Here is a 10773-nt window from a genome sequence, read left to right as displayed (position 1 = left end):
AGGACGGGACCCGGGCGGGGGGGAGGGGGGGGAGCATTCTAAGAATATCCTGGAGCCATCTAGTCTTGCCTCCAAGGCGTGGTGGGCTTATTTGTGCGGAGAAGAAACGGCTCCCCTAATGGGGTGAGATTTTTCCTCCCTGCATTGTTCCCATTTCCGCAGTTTCACTTGGCCTCGATTTTCTTCCAGAGTAATGCACCAAATGAAATTAGCTGGAGAGCGTTTGATGGCGCAGAATCGGGTTGAAAGATGTTTACGCTCTCTGCCGGACGCGTTTGATGATGTTCTCTTTGGCACAATGAACTTGGCGAAGTTCAGAAGCGTGCCAGCTAGAACCCCGGGCTGCCGCGTCCAGGGCTCTGCAGCCACACCTTCAGTAAGAGCCCAGCTTGTGTGTTTCACTTGTTGTTTATTTAAGGCCCCGGCACCCAGGCCAGCGTGTTTCATGGAGACCATTGGATGACATTACAAAGCGATTTCTAAATTGGCAAACTGAAGCATATTTTCTGAAATAACTTTTCCCTGTTGATAATGCGACTAAAATGGGCAAAAGAATACACCTGCCAGTACATTACTTACTAAGTGGGCTCCCTGGAAGAAAATGTTCCACCCTAACACGTGGTCCATGCCAGCGTCCCCATGAGCTCTATCCAGTTGCACGTTTACAACACCAAAACCAAACGCTTCTGTCATCTGTACCTATGAGTGTTTGTCTTCTTTGTTTGTTGCCTGAGCGAAAGGGGGGTGGGGAGGAGGCAATATAGGGGAAAAAAGGGGGTCAAATATATGGTTACGGAAGGAGATTTGACTTGGGATGGTGAACACACAATGCAATGTACAGATGATGTTATAGAACTGTGCGCACTTGAAGCATATATAATTGTACTAACCAGTGTCACCCCAGTCAATTTAATAAAATTAAAAGAAAAACTAAATGTTTCTGAGGAATAGAGTGAAGAAATAAAATGGAGTCTCTGTAGTCGAGCTGCTAAATTACTAAAATCAAGTAGGCTGAGGCAGAGGAAATCACACCTGTAATGAAAGTTGTGGAAATGAAAGGCTTTGTTCTTTGAAAGAATGGGCCGCTCACAAAAGCAGCAAACATGCGATGATGGGGCTTTGTTATTAAATTACATCTTGGCCCTTGACAGGCTTCTCCAACGGTGACAACATGTAGCGTGGTGTTTAATCAATCAGAGGGACAAGATATGGCTTTGTTCCTGGAAGAAATTTTGGAACCAAATAGGAATCTACAAATGAAGCATAGTCATTACCAGTGAATGGTTGAAATGAGTGAGACTATTCTTCATTTTACGCCTGGCTGATAAATGTAGATTTCAATTGGTTTATTTTAGAGCACAGTTTTGGACAAGATTCAAAACTTTAATTAGATCCCTGTAACAAGAAGACATATGAGAGCAATCAGCTAATTTTCTCTAGATGTTCTGTTCTTTACCCAAAGTGGTTTGGTTTGGAATGCTATTTGAGGGGCATGAAAAATTTGATAAACACCATGAACAATAGTATCTGCCCAGGATTCTGTTTGGAGTACTCTTTTTCAGATAAAAGGATTTCAGGAGTGTTATGTAAAGCATTTTGGTAAATTATTATGTCCCTAGCATGGCCCCAACAGAATTGTACTTTGTCTTCTGTTTACTTATACTGTGCTTTCTCCCAAAGAGGCTTAGGTGGTTTGCCATGAAAGATAAATACTTAAAAAAAAAAAAAAATCAAGAAAAACTCACTGAGACTAACAATAGCATTTGAGCACAAAACTTAGTTCCAAGCTTTCTCACAGCCAAGTGAAATGGGGGAAATGAAGGTTTTCCTAATTCTCATTGCCAGGTGGAAGGAATCACACAGTTTGTGTAGGAGAAAGTCTTTCCTGGCCTCTGTACTGAGAGGAATTTGTCATGAGGGTCTTTGGATGAGGGATATTCAGAACTAAATTAAGAGAGACACTGCACAATGACGGTTCTGGGGATCTTTTGGGGGCAAAGCTAATCTATTTTTTTCTGGTGAATAGCTTTGAAATTGCTATTGTTGAAAGTAAGTAGCCAGACTCCTACTGAGTTTTGTTTTCTTTCCTTCCTCTTCCTCCTTCCCCTCCTCCTCCTCCTCCTCCTCCTCCACCTTCTTTTTTTTAATACTGGTCTTTGAAGGCAAGCCAAGGAGGTAATGTCAAATCTTGGTTTCCCTTTTCCTTCTCCATAAAAAAAGGGGCTATTAAAAGTAGCTATTTCATAGGGTGGTGAAGAGAACAAAGAGTTAATGTCTATAAAACCACCTACTGCTGTAAGTGTTAAATGTGTGCCAGTCTTCCTCGGCCAAGGTGTATATGTATAGTTTTTCCTCTCCTCTTATAATTTGTCTTTTATTGTAAACCACCTCCATCCCCTTTTGGAAAAATGTGTGGTGTATAAGCCTGATATGAAGTAGGCAGTAAATGTTAGCTGCGGCTTTTATCATTATTATGATTTTCTATTTCCACTCCTAAAATGATCAAAGCAGATATGTGAGCTTGCTTTGGGGCTAGGTGAAGTTGTGAGGGGATTAGAAACTGTTAGCCTTAGTGAGTAAAGCTTAGAGGAGTACACAGGCATCTATAAGAACCCATAAAACCATCTTGTTCTCTTTTATTGCTCTTATTGTTTGCCTATCATGTTCTGTCCTACATGGCTGCACTTAATTGTTTGACTTGGGAGCCCTGAGTAATGGCCCTTCCTTCAACAGACGAACAGTTAATTCCTTGGGTCCTTAAGACCCCTCGTCTAAAGAATCTTCTTAACTTTCTTCTACTTTTGAGAGGTAAACGCCCTCCAGTCAAAAAGTTTGCCCACCCCTGGACTAACAGTTAATTCCTTGGGTCCTTAAGACCCCTCATCTAAAGAATCTTCTTAACTTTCTTCTGCTTTTGAGAGGTAAATGCCTCACACTGTTAAAGCTAACTCCCAGAGCCAGAAGCTGAGGGTTGCGGCAGGGAGAGCCGGGGATGTGGAGTGAGCCCTCTCTTTCCATAAGAATCCTGCCTGCCCCTCTGCTCTGTCCCCTTCGCCACACTTCCCTCATCCATCATCGGATCCCTCATTTCAAATTCTGCTTTTGTTTTTCTTCCTGCCATGCCCTTCTTCTCTTTGCTGCGTCTCCACTCACCCCTCCCATCCTTTCTTAGGCGCCTCCATCCCTTCGCCTTCCATCTCTTCTTTTGGCTTCCCAAGCCCTCTCCTCTGTCCCCTCTTTGCTTTTTCTTCCCCTGTATTCTTCACCTGCTGTCTAGAGTCATTTAGAGGCAAAGCAAGACATTAGAATCGATGCTACCCTATTCCTCTTAGTCCATCATAGACCCAGAATCCTGGGCTAATATTCTCCGTTGAGCTAATGGATCCCACAAAAGAGCAATTTGCTCCATCCTCAGTGGCGATAGAAAGCCCATTATTTAATTTAGTCCTACAGCTACTGCACTCAGTTGTGTTGCCAGAGGCATCTTGAGCAGATGGAGGAAGAAGCCAAAAGATTAAGGAATTGAGCTGAGGTCAAGCCAGAGATAGTGGCGTGGTTCGAAATTGGCCCAAATTCCTTAAATCCTTGAATATATCATTCTAACTGATGCACTTAACCCACAGCCTTCCATGGTCTGAACATCACCAAAGTGTGAAACCAGGAGAGAGTTTTCGTTTCCAGTTTCTGGCTGTGAAGAATTTTCAATGGTGAAGCATTTGCCAACAGGCTTATTTCGGTCTCTAACCCATTGGGCAGCTGAAAAATAATGAGTCAGTTAAGTAATTTCAGAAACAGCGATGTCCCCAGGGTTTCCTTCGGGTCTCTAAGCTGGGACACCTCCAAATCTCCTATCGGAAAGTAGGGGTGGCCATCACTATGGCAGCTCTGGTCAACAGGGACATGTCTGTTGATGGTTTCCCTGCTGGAACTTGAGGTCACTGAGGACACCACTCTCAAAGGGAAAGTCTGCAGGTCTGTCTGAGATTCATTCTGAGACAAGCCCGAGAAATCTTGGGTTTCTGGCGATTTGGTTTAATCACAGAACTTTATGCTCAAAAGAGCTGACAGAAACCTTAACACTACCGAACTCAAGGTATCATGCAATTCTAACTCAGGTGCTCACAGGATCTCCTTGTATCCACCTTGGTAGGCCTAACCTGGACTACACCAATTAATCCAAATTCGCCAGATTTTTTTTTTTTGTCTTGAGGAAAGAGAGGTGATTGTGCATGTGATCGTCTGGTTGGGAGATTACTACTAACAGGTTACTAACATAGATGATCTCAGTGCTAGGCATTTTTTTTATGTTCTACTTTAGAGGTGAAGAGATGAAGAAAACAAAGCTCAAAGCTCAAACATGGCAGTCTAATTCCAACGTCATTTTAATGATTTGGAAAACACCGGCTAGAAGTAGGGTTCGGAACACTTCATTGCAGGTGACAGCAATGAACACGGATGAGTACTCTGAGCGCTCCTGGTACTGTGCACCAACTCGTTCTGTTCTCTCAGCGACTCTGGGAGTTGCAGGGAGGGTTTTCATCCCATTTGCCAAGGAGACCACAAAGATACTGACAACAGTGTGATTCAAACCACCGCAGTCTGGCTCCCCACCCCACGCTTCCAATACTGGACTCTGCGTCCCACTCTGAGTGCCAGCACTAAACCTGCCACCTCCAGTTTCAGGAGCCTCACTGGGACCTCGCCTACAACTTGCTGCCACTGTAGCTGGAGCTTTGATAAAGTTGGGTTTTGACCAAGAGCTATGCAAAGCCCTTCCCAACCCAAAGGCCTGCTCTTCAATCTCTCAGTCCGATTTGCAACTCAACTTTGCCTTGTTGGCTTGAATCTAACTCTCTCTCTTACATATCCCTGTTTCAGATGTCCTCACTCGAGAGAGATGACATGCTCTTTCTTCTGGGTGTGGTGTGAGTTCTGCCATGTTGTAAAGCACCATGTGTCCGTAGGGGCCGGCTCACCCCACTGTTCCCAAGCTTCTCTCCTCTGCGTTGAGACCCCATCATCATATTTTAACACTATCATTTACCTCTGGGGGGTGAGTGCTTCCTTCGACATGAAAGTATCTTTATGTTTAAGACCCCCAACATCCAGGAGCACCTCCCCCAGACACTTCCATTGGATTAGAGAGAGTGTTCTTTTTGCTTATGCCTTACGACACCTCTTTATTTTACACACATAATTATACTCAGTTTCTGAGCCCTGGATTTTCAATACATTTGTCCATCTTTAGAAAATAAAAAATTTCACAGTTAAAGAACAAAAATGTTAGCATTCCATGTAGTGTTCAGTATAACAGATATCAAAGAAGGCTGGTGAATGAAGATTCCATTTCTGCAAGTGGTAGAAATGCAACCCTAACTAATTTTGCAATGCAGGGCAAAAGGGAGAAGGGAGAGGTCATGAAAAAGCACGCAAACTTTTGGAGCAAAACCAAGGGAGACTTTATCTTCATGAAGTTTACATTTTAAGACCCTTTTAAGACATGGTCAGAATGTGCTTTATTAGCCCGAGTTGCCCAAAATACTCCTGCTTTAAAATTAAATTCCTATTAATTAACTAAAAATAGTTTTTTATTGCTCTGTTTTTCTGTTTGCTTTCCTTTTCCTCTTTCTTTCTTTCTTTCTTTCTTTCTTTCTTTCTTTCTTTCTTCCTTCCTTCCTTCCTTCCTTCCTTCCTTCTTTTTTTTTGTTTTTTTTGTTTTTTGTTCCTGTCATTGCACTAGATGAAGTTTTAGACTTAAATGTTTAAAATCTTTGATTTCTCAAAGGCCCAATGTTAATCATAGCTCATGAAAATAATATAAATTAACATGTAATATTCATCCTAAAAGATATAGGGAATGTGTCATTCCTTTGATTTAACCTTTCTAGTGGCTAAAAGTAAAAATCAAAATATGCAGATGTATCAGTTGGTTTAAAATCAACACTTTCTTCTTTTTAGGCATTTTTAAATTGCTATTCAAGTGAAAGGACAACATAAAAGAATCATTTTGTCCCAGCCACTAACACAGCAATCGATCTACATATTAATAATATTTTCCTCTTTAGTTCCCTTATCTTGTGTCTCTATATTCTGGTTCACTAGTTTGCAAAGACATTAAGAAGTTAACCAGTTTTGTGCAAAAAAAAAGGGACTCCCTAATCAGAGAAGTTTGGGTGATAATGAGTTAAATAAACCCAAACCACTTTAGGCCATTTTAGAGCTGTTAGGTTATTGTGGATCTCTAACTATAATATAATGTGATATGATGTGATGTGATCATATAACATATACAGGGTAGAGGACACTGCCCAATACTCATTCTTTCAGTAACAGTATCCTAATTGTCCCTTGGGGATCCTCCCCTTCCCCATTCTTAGTCCTTGAGTTCTGGTGGGTTTGTCCCCCGTTTCCTGGCTCTAGGAATGGTCATATGACCAGTGAGGCACTGGTTAGTGTTTAACAGCCAATTCTCCTAAGAAAAATAGCTTTGGTTTACAGCATTTGCCTATGTCCATGGTGTAAACGCTCCCACCATGGCCAATTTCACGTTTCCAAGGCGAAATCCTGGAATGTGGAGTTGGGAAGAGACACACAGTCAGTTCCTGGGAGCTCAGCTCAGCATATCTGACATGTCCCGGACAAAGTGAATCAGATCCTCTATCCCTTTGGGCACATAATTCAACCCAGAACAGCAGCTCCTGAGGCCCAATTCCTTGAATATTTTTGGAACTGTTGTGGAAGAGTCATGTCTTCAGCTGGGTTTGCTGAGAGAAGGAGTTGGAAAGAGTTCTGGTGATCTACTCGCCATGTGACCCATTTCGAAAGAGCCTGGCTGAGAAAACAGTTGCCTCAGCGAAGAGAAGAGCAACACTGAGGGATGAAGAAGGACCAAGTTCTGGTATTGCTGATCGAGTCTCTGGATGCAGCCCAGCCTGACCTCTGAACTTTGCAGTTGCATAAGCCAATGAAGCCCTTTCCCTTCCTTCCTCCCTCGGCAGCTATATGCTATCTATCTATCTGTCTATCTGTCTACCTATCTGCCCATCTCTCTCTCATCTCTATCTTCATCTGCCTGTCTCTTTATTGTTCTTTCTTTGCTTATTTATTTCTTTTTCTGTTATTAAACCTGTTTGAATTGGGTTCTGTTCCATTGAGTAAATATGACCATGCTATTCTTTTTTTTTTTTTTCCAAAGAGCCTTTCATGAGACTCATACCCCCCAGAGCAATTTGGGAACTGTGGTTCTAGCTCATTCTCCCCCGCACACTTCACGGAACTTCCTCTCCCTTATCTTTACCTGGAAACCTGAGGTGGCTGTTCAGAGTTAACATCCTCTAAATCAGTGGTTCTCAACCTTCCTAATGCCGCGACCCTTTAATACAGTTACTCATGTTGTGGTGACCCCCAACCATAAAATTATTTTTGTTGCCACTTCATAACTGTAATTTTGCTACTGTTATGAATCATAATGTAAATACCTGATATGCAGGATGTATTTTCATTGTTACAAATTGAACATAATTAAAGCATAGTGATTAATCACAAAAACAATATGTAATTATATATGTGTTTTCCGATGGTCTTAGGCAACCCCTGTGAAAGGGTCATTCGACCCCCAAAGGGGTTGCGACCCACAGGTTGAGAACTGCTGCAAATGAAACTCAGATTTTCTGCTGAAAATACACTCCTCCTATGTCCCCAGTTTTTATGAATTTATGCATAAATTATGTTTCTGGCCAGGGATATGACAGTGAAAAACACACAGTTCTTGTCATCATAGAGCATTCATTGTAGAGAAACAGACAACACATGAACACATAAGTAGATAATGTCAATGTCAACTTGAAATAGTGCTTTGGGAAGAAATAAAAGACTTAAGGGATAGAAAATAAGAGGGGTTGCTTTTCTAAATGGGATAGTTGGGGAGACCTCACTGAGAGGTTTTTGAGCAGAGAGGCCTAAATTAGGTGAGAGGTGGAGCCTTGGGATCCTCTGGGGACCAACAGGTACATGGCTGACGTGTTGCAGAACGTCAAGGAGGCCAGGGTACTTAAGAGTATAGGGAGCATGGAGCGGTATCTGGGGCCAGATTACAGACTAGATGGAGCGTTGTAGGTATGATAAGGACTTTTGATTTCCTTCTGTGCATGATCCCTCTAGCCTATGTTGGAAGAGTAGCTTATAGGGGTCAAGAACAGAACCAGGGAGGCCACTGAGGAGCCTAGTACAGTTGTCCAGGGTAGAAATCAGGCTAGCTCAGACCATCATCCTTCTAGCTACCCTGGTCTGGCATCTTTGACTTACACTTATCTTTCACTTGCTACATTCCCGCATAGATGCCCAGCTGTAGGTTTTATGTCTGCAAGGCACCATATAGCCATTGGAAGCAGGTTGTTTCCCAGGATGCAGATTCTAAAACAGATTAGCATGGAGGAGATTTATTAGGGAGTCCTCTTGGGATAACAGCTGTTGAAGAGAAGAGAAGGAGCAGGCTCGGGCAGAGAAAGAAGTTCATGGCCATGCAGGGAGTTCTGAATCTGTGATGATCCTTCAAAGCTGTCCTGAGCTATGTGAGAGGATGTGAGAGGGTCTTTAAATCTCCCACAATAATCAGCCATTGGATGCCAACCACCCCAGAAAGAGGGCATGACCATGGGCAAAGGGGCTGTACAGCTGAGGGCTCCCGGTTGGCAGCATTCACAGTGACTTGGATAGTGAGGCCTTTATTCCTTTTTAAAAAATATTTTTTTTTATTGATTTCAGAAAGGAAGGGGGAAGGAGAGAGAGATAGAAACATCAATGATGAGAGAGAATCATTGATCAGCTGCCTCTTGCATGCCCCCAATTGGGGATTGAGCCCACAACCCAGGCATGTGCCCTGACCAGGAATCAAACCATGACCTCCTGGTTCATAGGTCGATGCTCAACTACTGAGCCATGTCGGCCAGGCTGAGGCCTTTATTCTTGAAGAAGGTCTGGGTGCCATTTTACAATATCCACCATACCATCTGTTTTTCCATTTGTCTCTGAAACTGCCCTGATTTAATTTCTCATTCCTCCTGCTTAGACCACACTCCGCCATGCTATCTCCAAAATCATGCTCCAAAACTAAAGCCAAATTGCTCCTTATTGCCTATAGAATCAGATTTAGACTCCTTGGCATAGCATTCAGAGCATTCTAAGAGCCACACATTTCCCACTGCATGTCTCACAATCTGGGCCGATGTGTCTACTCTGCACACCCTGAAACCCATGCTGTTGCTTGAACCTGAAATAGCAGTTTGCCGAGCCACAGTTTGCCGACCACTGGCCTATAGAATCAGATTTAGACACCTTGGCATAGCATTCAGAGCGTTCTAAGAGTCACACATCTTCCTACTGCATGTCTCACAATCTGGGCCAATGTGTCTACTCTGCACACCCTGAAATCCATGCTGTTGCTTGAACCTGAAATGCTTTCCTCCAAAATCCTATCTATCCAAGTCCTATTCTTAGAGGCTAGCTCATATTTTACCTTCCTCCTTCCCAGGACATCTGTTCTAGTACACGTTTCACTCTGCCTGGAGTGAGTTGCTTATTTGTTAGCTGAGCAAGGGCAGCAATGAGGTCCTCAGCATTTCACACACTCTCCCCCTCAGTCCCTAACAGCATTTAGCATTGTGGGCTCCCAGTAAATGTTGGGTGACTGGTCTATTTCCGCTCTCATCAATTGCCTGATGGTCTCCTGAGATGGCAGTATAGCAGAGTGGCAGAGAGCAGGGCTTCTGGATCCATACTCCTTGAGTTCAAATTTGGCTTAACCACTTACCAGGTCCATAAACATGGGTAGATTTAACATGTTATGTTTCAGTTTGCTTATCTGTAAAATAGGATAACAACACCTACTTCACAGGGTTACCGTCGTATGAAATGAACAAGCACAAGTAGAGCATTTAGAACAATGGCTACGGCTTCATAAGCACATATAAGTGTTGGCTTATAGAGATTGTGAGGGGGCTTGCCCATGCCACCATTCTCTTGCTGGCCTGTGTTCACCCGTGCTCATCAAGTCTGCGGCAGAGGAGACAACATCCATATACTCGCTGAAGGGGATTTCACACATCTCTGCTCCAGGGAAATCTGTTAACAGAGCTCTTGTTTTCCTCTTATGAGCATTCCTTAATGAGAGCATATTCTTGCAAAACACTGGAATTCTTCACTTTCCTGGGGACTTTGCAATCTGAACTAAGACTGGTTTGATGATGAAAACGAAGCACATTTCTAATGTAGCAAAGAGAAAGCAAGCCTCACATTTAGGAATGAATTGAAAAGTGAATCGATTCACAGACACTTTTGACCAGGAGACAAGAAAACAAGATTATGTGACTTGTCTAATGCACACTAACTTATCCAACTTATTAAAGGACAAAGTTACTCAATAACATTACCCAGTTTTTTCCCAAAGGCCCTATTTTCTTCAGTATGCATAATTCAAACAAAAGTGGCTCTAACTTGCTAAATCTGCACAGAGCAACAACAAAGACATCTTGTTTATTTCTCAGACTTTTTGTTTTGTTCAAAATTTCTCTTAGGTTTGGCATAATACCTACTGGTTTCATAATTACCTTCTCCTGTGAGGACAAATAGTGACCGTAATTATTCATTCAGTTATGTTTTCACTCATTTACCCGAAAGACATTTGTGGAGAGTCTTTCATGGACCAAGCACTGAACTGAACATTGGAAATGAATTTTAAATCATTTTAAAATGAATAAGCCCTAGTGTTCTGCGACT

At 42.6% G+C, this 10773-nt stretch overlaps 1 long non-coding RNA gene across 1 annotated transcript; it reads left to right on the top strand.

Annotated features, from left to right (window-relative positions):
* Positions 1-32: 32 nt before the first annotated feature.
* LOC106727190 lies at positions 33-5581 on the top strand. The gene is made up of 2 exons (XR_001363362.1): positions 33-376; positions 4319-5581. It is a non-coding gene; the product is annotated as an uncharacterized LOC106727190 (long non-coding RNA).
* Positions 5582-10773: the final 5192 nt, after the last annotated feature.

This window comes from Myotis brandtii, unplaced genomic scaffold (assembly GCF_000412655.1).
Source record: "Myotis brandtii unplaced genomic scaffold, ASM41265v1 scaffold384, whole genome shotgun sequence".
Lineage (NCBI taxonomy): Eukaryota > Metazoa > Chordata > Mammalia > Chiroptera > Vespertilionidae > Myotis > Myotis brandtii.
Note: the sequence above shows the minus strand (reverse complement) of the source record. Positions and strands in the feature narration are given on the sequence as shown.